We start from the raw sequence: 13,973 nt of genomic DNA, 5'->3' as shown, positions 1-13,973 counted from the left end.
TGTTTCCTCATGAATGCGTGAAGGGGGGGGGGGGGTCGTTTTTCTATGCTTTGATCGTCACCAACGGAATACCTTACACACACACATTACACACATACGTTCGGATCGCGGGGAAGGGATTCTTCGATCAATGCAAGATTGATACCATATAGCCCTTACCTTGACTAGGATGTACTGCAAAAAGAATATTCCAATTATCTGATCGTGTTGCCAACAGAGTTATAACCGCTCGCCATGCCCGACTAGGAAAACCCGGACCGGACTTTTTAGATCGACGTACAGCCCAACCAGTTTCCAAGGATGACTCATTCCCAATGATAACACAGGCTCCCTCGATGGATTATGAATGGGAATATCGAATAAAAGAAATAACCATAGAAAACCCGACTTTTCTCGGGTTTGGCGCTCAACCGTCGGTGAGTTAACCCGACTTTATTTGTGAGTGGCGTCCAATGAGTTAACAACTTATGCAACAACTTAGTTTCACTTGTAGAGAGGATTTAATTTCATGTGAAGCCGAGACTGAAGAAGACTAGAGAACAGATGACATGTTACACAACAATGGCATTGGCAGAGGATTTATCAATATTTTGGATTTAAACACAGTAGCAGCAACTGGAGAGGAGCTCAGATGATCAGTCCAAAAGTATGTAGTGCTTTTTTTTTTTTTTTTTTTGCTGTGACTGAGAAAGTCAGCGGAGAAAGTCGGCATGTGTGTTCGCTCCCTTGGTTACCATTATTGGGCGAACAAGAAAACTAAAGAAAACTGTAAAACTTTAATGACCCTGCTGTGTTACAAACATAATAATTCATTAATGGTTTTGTTTTAGGGACACCTAGGCTGTGTAGTAAACGTGAGCGGAGGAGGGGAGAGCAGAGTGCAAAGTTTCACCTAGTGGTATACGAGACGTATTCTTCGTATGGCTGCGCGTACCGCACAGTGAAGCCAGTACCGTAAATTCACGGGACGAATACACGTACCGTTACACCCATAATACATACACACACTATATACATACATACATATACACACACATATTCAGTATAAACACAATACAACAATCTAACTTATTACAATCCTCCAAAAAAGACAGCATACAAAAGAAAGAAAAAAACAATATTGCACATGAAAGATGAAGAGCTAATTATTGCCTGTAAAGGGCAGCATTACCATATTCAGCCTGTCACAGTTAAGAAAATAATAAGAACAAATAATTAAAAACTAAAATAAATAACCACTGGACTACTGCTCACTAGCCAAGTAATACATTCGTAATTTATGTTTAAATGATGATTTGCTATTTAATTGACGTATGTGTTCTGGGCAGCTATTCCAATAAGTAATGGCTCGATAAATTACTGGTTTCCGTAACGTAAGGCATTCGATTTTGGGCGAGGCAACATGATTTTACCTCATCCTGCCATTCTAGTTAAATTATTGTGTAAGTGACTGCATCTGATCATTTGACTATATAAAAACTCAGGCTTAGAGGTGTGGATGCTGTTATTGTAGAACAGGGATCGGCAATAGGCGGCCCGCGGGCCGAAATTGGCCCGCCAGCAATCATTTCTGGCCCGTCAGTTTATTTTGAGAATATGATATTTATTTTATTTTAATCTTTTTTTTATTATTATTATTATATTTATATTATATTATATTAATATTATATATATATATTCTTTTTATTATATGCATACTTTATGTTTTATCCATGTTGAGAGTGAATAACAGGTGAGTGCAATGTACTGTGCTATAGGCTTGCTCAAAGTGAGGTGGACAGCGCTGGTGCTGAAATGGGAAACACGCAAGTCCATGAAATAAAAACACCAGTTCAGTAAATCATTCAAACTTTATCTTTACTCGAGTCATGACTGACGGCACCACACATGCATGTGAACAGTAATGCAATTAAAAACAATGCAAAAACAATGCAATTAACTTTAAATAAAAAGAGTGCTTGAAGAAGCTCCTGAAATGACGGCGCCGCGCTATAGGTATTTGAATTAAATGAAAAATACAATTTGGCATTAAACAGTAATGCAATTAAACATCTTTAGGTAGCTTCTTGCAAAGAGGAAATACCAACTCAGGCGCCAGAAGAGGAAACTACAACTTCCAAGACACAAACAAAACGAGGAGTCATATTTAAAATACGGGTTTATCGCAAAACGTGTCTCTTGCGTGTTCACATGGCAACACGAGGCTGATTGATTGATTGATTGATTGATTGAAAACTTTATTAACCGATTGCAGAATGGGTTCAATGAAGCAAGCAACTGTGTTCAAGTTGGGTGGACATGGGTGGGCATTCAACGCGAGTGGACATTTGACATATTTCAAACATTAGCATGGATTGAGGAGGAAGCAGAAACAATAATAAGCCCAGGTCTGCCTGCATTATGGTGAGTTGTACATTCGATGTATAATACACCCGCTGTGGTGCTTCAAATCAAATGCACCCTACTGATCTGTTGATGTGTTATAATAATAATAATAATAATAATAATAATAATAATAATACATTCGATGTATAATACACCCGCCGTCGGTGCTTCAAATCAAATGCACCCTTACTGATCTGTTCATGTGTTATACTAATAATAATACATTCGATTTATAATGAGAGCACCTGCATTAAAATCAAATGACTGATCTGTTCATGTGTTATGCACTGTGTGAGAGGCACTTTATAATAGAAAAAAGACAGTGCAAACATGTATATGTCGTTTATTTTGACAGAGTTAAACATTTTTCATTATCATTGGCCCGCCACACAATGGCTTGGGGAAAATTTGGCCCGTGGGCAAACCTAATTGCCGACCCCTGTTGTAGAATGTGACTGTGTTTAAGACAAGCCTTGCCCAAAGCGGCATGAACTGTCACCTTAAGAAGTGCTCACCCCCTAGAGGGCAGGAGTGGGAAAGGTGACGTAGTCAAAACACCCACAGCCACATACATCACAAGCAGTAGTCCAGGTGGCTTAAAACTAATGACTTAACGACCTGTCCCAGAATATGTGCTGGAACATAAGGAAGGCATTTTCTTGCCATATAAATGCTGTTGTAAATTCCCCAGTATCTGTTATGCTGTGTGATATTATTTCCAGTCGGGCACTTCTTGACAGCCCAGGGGTCCTATTATTTCTAGTCAGGTATCTCTCTGGACAGCCCAGGGGGCCTTTAGTGTGGTTAAATGCAGGGGCCATATTGCCGGCACACAGTGGCGATTTTACCACTGGGGCACCAGGGGCACGTGCCCCCCCTGAAATCTCAGGTGCCCCTGAGGTGCCACCCCAGAATTATATATTTTTTAAAATATATACAAATAAAAATAAATATAATGTTAACAATCACTTTCCATCAGACCGAAAATCTAGTTTTGCTTACAGGTGTCTAATGTGACTTACATCCATGCTTATATATTTCACATTAGACTCCTCACTATGCCTGCGACAGGCAGCGTGATGTGTGCGTCATCAATCTGAAGTGGCGCGCATATAAAAAGCTGCCATTAACACTTTGATGACCGTTCGGCGCCGTCTAATATGGTGCTAGAGGACCAAGGTTTGTTGACAAACCGATGTGTCTTTGTAGAGCTATATCTATACTTTATAGTATTGCTATCTGTCCATTCTCATTGTCATTTGAGTTCATAAAGAGTCCCTTCAAAATGGCTTAAAGAAAAAAAAATTCATCAATAGGTTGTCATTTTATAGCGCCGTGAATATAAGCTTTATCGCAGATTTCGTCTCATATATTTTCTGGAAAGCTACTTATAGAGCTAAAGGCTACTAACGTTATATTCAACGGCATTTCTGTTGTATATATGCTAATGAAATAACACAAACTGCTTATGAACTGGACTATCCCATAGCATCTATGGATGAAAGGGGGGCGGCGGGGAACGTCGATTAGTATTATTGATTACCAAGAGTGTCCGTGGAAGTAGCCACATTCACTGATCGAATGCTTGCGTCTCACAACAATGTCTAATCCGGCTGTAATTTAGGTGAATAAGGTTTTACTGTCAGCCCGTGGGATATCCTACAGCATTTCCCCGTTATCGACCGGCATCTGGTAGATCGATATGTCCATTGGTTGATGATAAATCCCCTTATTCCATGGTGAGATCTGCGATTCGAACCGTGATACACGGTTCATGATGTTCGCTTGGGATTAGAGTAATATGATACTCTGTTGGAGGGTAAAAAAAAATCCATTCGCCCACAATGGTACTGCAGTGGAGCGATGGCGCCCCTAAGAGGATCTGGCCGGTATTGCATGTTGCCGATTCCACAGAGTCGGGTAGATCTGCAGAGTCGATCGGCGATCTTGATCCGGTTATTAATATGGAATAAAACAATAACAAGTTGCCACGGCTATATACGTGCCTCTGGTCCACAACGCATGGATTCGAAACACGTATTAACTCGTGGCTGGTCCCCATTGTGTTAAGCGCTGGCACGTGGACTGGTGGCAGTGGTGGTCACTCACAGGTGTGTAGAGTAAGGTGGATGACTGAGTGAGAGTGGTGCTAAAAAAATTTAACACAATGTCGACGACAGAACGCGATAAAGGGTGGAAATTTGGCTCCGGGAATTTACAACGAAAGAAGGCAAAGAAAAAAGAAGTGTTCAATAACTCGATGAGAGGTTCGTTGGATAAATGTATCACAAAAAACAGCGACCCGACCAAAGCAGCCACAGCAGGGCCTCGTGTGGGGAAGAAGCTAGCAGCACCAGGGCTGCCCCCAGCCCCATGGAATACTTAGTTATTGCAAGGCTGAATTCAGTATGCAGTAAGGAATATAGCATCAGCCAATGGACATATCGATCTACCAGATGGCGATCAATAACTGGGACATCCTTTTTGGAATCAACGTTATACCGGACGGGCACCGCCATGACGGACGTTTCCATATGGAACCATAGAGAAGTGCCTGCGTGGCGTGGTTGATTCAACGTCAAGGTGAGACCGAGGCGGAGGGACATACACACATCAGAAGGACGCGGACAAGAATGGTAAGTCATAATGTTTCATTTAAGCCAGCCTTGGCCCTTATTATTATTAACCCTTTACCGGTCACTTCTTGAAATACCTGGAAATTCACAATTTCAACTCTAGAATGTTATTTTGGTGCTATTTCAAAAGTTATCTACAATTTTTTTTAAAGAAAAAAAAGATTTCCCCCTGTAAATTAAGGTTAACCGAAGTGTCTGTGAACAGGCCCTCGACCGGTACCCTAAAAATGTGGGGGCTATGGGGCATATTTTTCCTTAGGGGGCATATCTATGAAACTTGGCAGGCTGATTCATAACATAAAATAAATAATAACAGGGCGGCTAGGTGGCGTAGTGGGCAAGGCGCTCGCCACCAACGCAGGAGATGCTGGGTCAGAGCCCAGCTCTCGGCGTTGCTACCAGCTTGGCTGGTCGTTCATACTAATACAATTGGCAGTATTAGGGGGTGGGAAGCTGGTGGGTGGGGATCAGACGTTGTGGACAGCGACTCCTACAGGTTGGTTGGTGCGCCTGCACAGTAGAATCAGGAAGCGACGAGGGCCCGGCGAGGATGAGATCCCTGCTGAACTGATTAAGAACTCTGGTGACAGATGCATCGAGCTCCTTGTAAAACTGGTAAACAACATCTATAACTCAGGAAATATTCCAAATTATTTCCTAAAATCAATGTTCATTCCGATCCCAAAGACCGGAAGAGCCACAGAATGCAACAATTACAGGACTATCAGTTTGATATCTCATGCATCAAAAGTACTCCTGAAAATCATCAAGAACAGAATAGAACCCATAATTGAACATCAGCTCTCGGATAACCAAATGGGTTTTCGCAAAGGAAAAGGAACAAGAGATGCAATCTGCCAACACAGAATCATTGGTGAAAAATCGATAGACCAACAGAAGAAGCTGTATATTTGCTTCATCGATTTCACGAAGGCCTTTGACAGAGTTGAACATACAACATTGATGAGAACAATGGAAGAATTCAAAATACCAGTTTCTGACCGAAGAATAATTGCCAACTTATACTGGAGGCAGAAGGCTAATGTTAGAATAGGAAAGGAGAAATCAAGAGACTTCCCGGTGGAGAAGGGTGTAAGACAAGGATGCATCTTGTCCCCTGTACTCTTTAATATGTACAGTGAATCACTGATGAAAAAAGGTCTGAGAGGAGGGAAAGGAGTAAAACTTGGCAAAGAGAACATCACCAATATAAGATACGCGGATGACACTGCTATAGTCTGTAACTGTCAAGAAGATCTACAGGACATGATGAATAAGCTGAATGTCAAATGCAAAAACTATGGAATGTCGCTAAACACAAAGAAAACTAAAGTAATGATCATTGAAAAAACACCAGGAACTGTTTGTAAAATACAGGTGGATGAAAAAAAACTTGAACAAGTGAAGGAGTACATGTACCTTGGAAGCTAGATCAGTGAAGGTGGAAGAGCTAACATGGACATTAAGAGAAGAACCGGAATTGCAAAGGGCGCATTCTGGAACCATAAAGAATTATTGAGAAGAAACATAAGTTGAAAAACGAAGACCAGGATTTTGGAAACGTATGTTATGTCAGTCTTTTCATACGGAGCAGAAGCATGGACGCTGAATGAAGAGGCAACGAGGATGATAGACTCTTTTGAAATGTGGACGCTGAGGAAGATGCTCAAGATAACATGGAAGGATAAGATCAAGAATGAGGAGGTACTGAGAAGAGCGGATATGCAAGGAGGACAGCTGCTGGAGAGGTTGAAAAAGAGAAAGATGGAGTTGTGCAGGCATGTTCTGAGAGGATCCAGCGGGGAGATGTTCAAGAAGGTGGTGATGGGGAAGGTGGATGGAAAGAGAGGAAGTGGAAGACCAAGAAGAGGCTGGGTAGACAACGTCTGTGATTGGAGCGGAGTGAGAGGCGGAGTCACGGAGTTAGAGAGAAGAAGTGGGGACAGAATGGGTTGGAGAGTGATAGGCAACTGTGACCCTTTTTGTATTTTGACATCCTGTTCTCTCTCTCTGACTTGTGTCCCTTGTATGATGTAATATATTAAGCATTATAAAGGATTAAATATATGTATTATAAGCTTGATAACAGGACGAGTAGGCCTCTGATATGACGGATGTCTTTTTGTATTCTTATATAACCTGTATAACTATATACACTATAAACTATACTACAGTTAATGGAATATGCACAGTCAGAATGGAGAGAGAAGAGGCCTCTGTGCTGTGAAGCACAGAATGCAGGAATGTGGTCACAGAGCACTGACCTTGACAGGAGCAGAGGAGCAGAGGAGAGAATCACTGCCTTACAGTTATGAGGCAGAGAACTATTATACACTGTAAACTACAAAATACATATATGATGTTTGGGCATGTCAATCAGTGTTTAAGTATATGAGTATTGAATAGTACATGTATATATATGCTATATCTGCTTTCTGTAGAATTTGGATCATTGCAAACATGACGTAATAGGGGCTTTTCCACAGCCACAAGGAATCTATTACTTTCCCAGTTACAACAACTAGAAGGGGAGGAGAGTTCATCCTTGCTGAATTGTGTGTTGATTGGCTGGTGGAGTAGACAGGAGCCAATGGCAAAGATACAAGTTGGAAGGAGGAGTGTTTTACTGTGCCTACTATATGACGCTACGGACCTGTGTATATAAGTCACAGCTTCAGTCTCGTCGAGCAGATTTTTCATTTTTTGACTTCAGACACCATTCTTATAGCAACAGATACCATTGAGCGATGTATTGGAACGGAATCAGTCTATTTTTCAGGGTGGCGTCCCTATGACAAGACTCTGCTTTTTCTTTAGATGCTCTAAATCTCTAAATGACAAAGGGAGTTTTTGCTATGCTAAGAGAGAGATGTTTTTGTTTTATACTCACTTTTACTGAATTGGACATTTCCAATGCAGTCTCTTTTGTAACTTGCTTTTTCTAATTAAAATAACTTTGTTATACCTATTGAATTCATGGACTGCTTTCTATTGCAATGTGTCACGACGCTGGCCTCGCCCTGCTCTCGTCGGAGGTAACGGTATAGCTATATTCTGGAGGCCATGCAGATTGAATCAATTGCTGGTTACTGCTTTTCAGCTAAAGTTATATAGAGGATATTATATATATATATATATATATATATGGCACTGTTGGTTGTTTGCGGGGCGCCGGTATCTCTGTGTTCGACGGACTCCATCAGATTTGTGGGAAACTGAGAGTCTGGCCACTGCAGGGCCGGACGATCGGTACCACGGATTGATGGATCTGTCGAATTGATAAGGGGTACTGGGACTTGCAAACGATTATTAAGTGTTATTGCGCTAATATAATTACTATTGTTGTAGGCAAAGTAATATCATCAGGCTTTCAAATGAGTAGCATTACAGGCCTTTCCTCACAAATGAGGATAGTGGCAGTGACGGTGAAGTAATATCAGGCTTTCAAATGAGTAGCATTACCGGCCTTTCCTAAAATGATGATAATAATGATGATAATAATAATATTATTGTTATTATAGGCAATAAGAGTTCTCCCAGACATACATTCGGTTTATTACAAACAAAGAAGAGGTTAACAACTCTTCTATGCTTATATTTCATATCAACTGGATATAACTAACTAGTGACTATGAAGTAAGCTTGATAGAAATAGTAATTGACCCGATAACTTAGCGAGTTTAGCACCTCGCTGGGGGATATCGGGCGGCCACAGGGTTATATCTCGAGTAAGTGACCTGAGATAGATAGAGACAACCCATCGGCATTCAACAGCAACCTTCGGAACGAAGAAGCCACCTAATGATGATGATCGTCAGTAAATGCTTTATGTAGTATGGGTTGATTTATTGATCAGATGGTTTGTAAATAAAGAAATGTACAATCGCCTTGAAAATAACATTACTGTCCTCTTACCGTTCGCCGATGAGACTGGAGGAAAAAGATCCCACTTATTTGACGTTGATCGACTAGATGCATTTCCGGTTTGTATGGTGCAATAAACGCCCAAATCATATCGATTATTGAGTTATGGCAGCGATCCATATACACGGATGTGTGTCTAGAGTCCCGCAACAATATGTGACTGCCGGATGGATTTCCCAGATGCACCAAGATCACCAGATCCATTTCCGGTTGTAACTCGCCCGATCATCCACCAGGCGGCGGTATTGAAGCGTTGCACTGTTGTGCAGAGTCCCACTGTCTCAGCATTGGCTGGGTGGCGGAATTATGAATACCATGGCGAAAAAATGAAATATGATCTCAATAACGTTGTACGCCGTGTCTTGGCAGAATTTGCATGACCAGCAAACCCGTCGTACAACGTGATTGGCGGTCAATGTGTTAATAGAGAAAGCAGAGCAGAAGGACAACAGCCTCGACTGCATCGGGTTACCTCCCATTTACAATGTCAGTGGCCTGCAGTGCAGGTCCTGTAACTCACGGATACATCTCTCTGCCAATAAGAAAACGCGAAGCCTGTGACGTCTTCAATGGCCTGCTTCGCCAACAGAGATTGAATCTCGTCGGCCAGGGCTGTCACTGCCGTGGACTCCGACAATAGAGTCTGTATCAAACCCAAAAACGGAGGGTGGGGGTGTGCAAACTGTAACACAAGCCTCAACGTTCTCTCCATCCACACAGACATGTGGCACTTCTGTAGCCACACGTGGTAAAAATTGCAAAACGGCCTCGCTGCGGACTGGCGCTGGCCCGCTAAGAATCGTAGATAGGTGGCCCGGTCCCTCCCGCTGTGCATTGCAAACCCAGGCTTCGCCGACCGCGCGAGCAAGGTATCTCATGGGGTTGGGATTTCGCACCCTGACTCTACCAATGAGGCAATTGCACCCAAGGGGGAACCCCGACAGAAAGGGGCGGTCTGAAACAGGGGGAACGTCATCACTCCTGGTGTAGCGGCACGGTGGTGTAGTGGTTAACACTGTCGCCTCACAGCAAGAAGGTCCAGGGTTCGATTCCCGCTTGGGGACCAGGTTTCCATGATGCCAGGTACCCAGGTGGGGTATCTCCCAGGCCTTTCTGTGTGGAGTTTGCATGTTCTCCCCGTGCTCGCAAGGGTTTCCCCCCCGATAAGATGAACCCAATGGAAAAACATGCACAACAGATCGCTAACGCTGTGGCGTCCTTGACGAAGACGGGCAGGAGCACTTGGATTGGTCCCCGGGCGCGGCCCTCGCCGACACCAGTCTGCTCCCGGCTGCCCTTGGGGGGAAGGATGACGGGATGGGTTAATCGCAGAGACGAATCGCATCTGCGATCCTACAAAGACAATGCATGCGTGTGTGTTCCGGTGTGTGTGTGTGAGGATAATTGCATGCCAATTAAAGACCTATGAACAGGTCCTGCATTATTATTAATGAGGTGGCTCCCCCGCTGAGCATTGTCCCGTTTTAGCAAAGCGATCAGCTTGCTGGGGATGGCCTGCTCTACGGCTGGACATGCATGATGTGTGGCCCTCACTAGGGTGAAAACCCCCACACACCGTAGCCCTGTAGTGATATTACTATCACCCAAATTACACGTGCCTGACGCACTGCCGCTGCTAGGACTGGTAGTTCGGACGGGAGAGGCACAAGCGTAATACCCAGCCTGGCGAGGGCGGGGCTGGGGGAACCCGCGCTGTGACCTCACGGGCCAAGGGTTCCCACTCCGACAATTTTTTTTAGAGACGGGGAAACCTGCTCCGTCATCACATACAACACCAGGCTCACCAAGCGCACACGCCGAGCGTGTGGCGAGGGAGCCTCCTGACAGTACAACATTCTCATAGACAGACGCTGGGTATCAGCCCGTCTTCATAAGCGATATGTCGGGCCGCTTACGCTTCACTGCGAAAACGTGGCCCGACGCCAGAGAGGACAGAACAGAGCCTTGTGTACCCTAACGTAACTTGGGGGGGAGTGAATGGAGAGCGTGCTAGACACAGTGAGATGGCGACGGTTTACTCCTCGAAAGGAGGCGCGTCCATCTAATTCAGCCAATCCCTCGGGCGCCGGGGCCTGCCGGCACCGTGAGAGCCTGTCTCTCCGTCTACAGGTTGCCTTGGGCGGGGGACACATGGCCACTGGTCGGGGGTCTCGCAGCAGCCGCTGACAAGACCATGCGCTCACCTCTGGCTTGTGAGGTGTGGGGCAGTGTGGGGCCCTGGCTATAAGACTTGCATATAATAGTCATGTTACATGTTACATTTGTGACATACAGTAAATATATAAAAGGGGGAGGGAACTGTAAATGTATGATGAATTGAAAATGGGGGACCCTGATGTAAACAAGACCGGGGGGAGAGTGCCCCCCCAAAGTGGTTTGGCAATGTCCGATTCTTTCTTGCACAATTTCGCGCGCCGCGTGGGAGCAAATTCGAGACGCATATCCGGTTGCAAAAAGGTGTCCCACGGTCTCCTCTATGGCCGTGAATATTTTCACACGGATCGGAAACACGGCGCACCCATGGGACACTTTACCGTTTCGGCGAGTTTATTCCACGCTTTCAACTTTCCTTTTCTAAGCGTTTTCGGGGCTACATGTGAATGGGTAAAAGTTGCGGGACGTCCAGATGTACCCACGGTAGAAAGCTCGTGTGGAGCCTATAATAGGCTCACTTAATACAGCGTTTTTAAAATCACGCAAAATTTTCAGGGTCGCAAGCCGACCTTTTCCCCTCGTTTTCGATGATGGAAGTGATTTAGGAAAAGCTTCGGCACGCCGAGAGGTACCCCGTGGGAGCCGAGAGAGAGAGAGAGAGATCAAGCCTCCCCTTGTATATATTTACTGTATGTCACAAATGTAACAGTACTGCATTGAGGTCTTTCTCTGGTCTGCATCCCCTTAACAATTGTGTGTATTGAGCTGTACTGTACCCATTCTGCAATCTGTTAATAAAGTTTTCAATCAATCAATCAATCCCGCAGTGCAATACTCCAATTCAGCCATTGGGTGGGGCGGTCACGTGACACAAATCAGCCAATGGGAGCGAGGGTCCTGAGAGTGTCTTAGTGGGAGGAGCCTCGTATGGGTCCTGAGAGTGTCTTCGGTCCTGAGAGTGTTGTGTTCTCCGGTCCTGCAGCTGGATACTATTGCCAAGACCCCATCGCCCGACACCATTTGACAGAAAAGCAGCCAACTGCGCAATGTTATTAGTTGCCGCTAAATTCTGTACTACAGCGATATAAGCTTCATCAGCCCACTCAGCCACCTGCCGGGCCGATTCAATTACATTTACATTTAGTCATTTAGCCGACGCTTTTATCCAAAGTGACTTACAAGTTCTGTACAACAAGTCATCAGGAAGGGTACAACTCTATCAGCTGAGTAACAATGCTCATCAAAGTGTTGCGTGTTACAGTGTAGGTTAGTTTATTAGGACAAGTGCATGACAGTAAGGTTAGTTAGGGTTAGAGTTCTTTTTTTTTTTATTATTATTATTTCAGATAATGGTTGAAGAAGTGAGTCTTAAGTCGACGGCGGAAGATTGGACGGGTTTCGGCTGTCCTAACTGGGGTGGGTAGTTCATTCCACCATTGTGGGGCAAGGACTGAGAATAGGCGGCATCTCTTTGATGACTCTCCCGGGGCTTGGATAGGAGTAGGTCTGAGGCGGCCAGAAGATGCAGAGCATAGGGGTCTTGAGGGTGTGTAGTTAGAGACCATTGACCGGAGGTAGGCGGGAGCGGTTCCCTTTGCCGCACGGTATGCTAGGTCGAGGGCCTTGAAGCGGATACTTGCAGCAATGGGGAGCCAGTGCAGGTCCCTAAGAAGTGGGGTGACATGGGCCGACTTCAGTAGGTTTGAGATCAGGCGGGCCGCTGCGTTCTGAATGAGTTGAAGAGGCTTGGTGGCAGTGGCCGGGAGGCCAGCGAGCAGTGCGTTGCAGTAGTCGAGGCGGGAGATGACTGTTGATTGGACGAGGAGTTGGGTGGCTTCTTTTGTCAGGAAGGGGCGGATCCTTCTGATGTTGCTCAGGAGGAATCTGCAGGTTCTGGTTCTCGCTGCGATGTGAGCAGAGAAGTTCAACTGGTCGTCGAGGACAACACCAAGGTTCTTGGCGGTCAGGGACGCGGTCCCAGCTGCATTCTCGACTGTGATGGAAAGGTTGGTCAGGGGGGAGGATTTGGCCGGCAGGTGGAGCAATTCTGTTCTGCTTAGGTTCAGTTTGAGGTGGTTGGTCGTCATCCAGGTGGAGATGTCGGACAGACAGGCCGAGATCCGCTCAGAGAAGTGGATATCTGAGGGAGGGAAGGAGAGGAAGAGTTGAGTATCATCGGCATAACAATGATACGAGAAGCCATGAGACGTGATAATGTTACCCAGTGATTTAGTGTAGAGGGAGAAGAGAAGGGGTCCTAGGACCGAGCCCTGGGGGACACCCGTCCGCAGGGGGCGGGTGGCCGACAGGGTCCCTCTCCATGACACTTGGTAGGAAAAGTCATTGAGGTATCATGTCAGCCATGTCAGCGCAGATCCAGCCACTCCCATTCCTGCGAGGGCCGCGAGGAGGATCTGATGGTTGACTGTGTCGAAGGCTGCAGATAGATCTAGGAGAATCAGGACAGAGGAGAGGCCTTTCGCTTTTGCTAAGTGAAGTGCCTCTGTGACCGCAATGAGGGCCGTTTCTGTGGAGTGGCCAGTCCGGAAGCCAGACTGATTAGGGTCTAGGAGGTCATTCTGTAAGAGATAAGCAGTAAGTTGGTTGGATACAGCACGTTCAAGTGTTTTAGAAAGGAAGGCGAGAAGAGAGACAGGACGATAGTTGCCTATGACGGTGGGGTTCAGGGTTGGTTTTTTTATGAGGGGCGTGACTCTGGCTTGTTTTAGGGAGGTGGGGACCACCCCCGAGTTGAGTGAGGAGTTGATGGTTGCAGTTAGGAATGGGAGGATGTGCGGTGCTATGGTCTGGAGGAGTGGGGAGGGTAGCCGGTCCAGCTGGAATGTAGTCGGA

The 13,973-nt window shown here is 45.3% G+C and overlaps 1 protein-coding gene across 1 annotated transcript in view; it reads right to left on the bottom strand.

Annotated features, from left to right (window-relative positions):
* LOC311245992 (uncharacterized protein) overlaps positions 1-13,973 on the bottom strand; it is a 78,043-nt gene that overhangs the window by 54,020 nt on the left and 10,050 nt on the right. The window lies entirely within an intron of this gene.

This window comes from Notolepis coatsorum (assembly GCF_963971535.1).
Source record: "Notolepis coatsorum genome assembly, chromosome: 19".
NCBI lineage: Eukaryota > Metazoa > Chordata > Actinopteri > Aulopiformes > Paralepididae > Notolepis > Notolepis coatsorum.
Note: the sequence above shows the minus strand (reverse complement) of the source record. Positions and strands in the feature narration are given on the sequence as shown.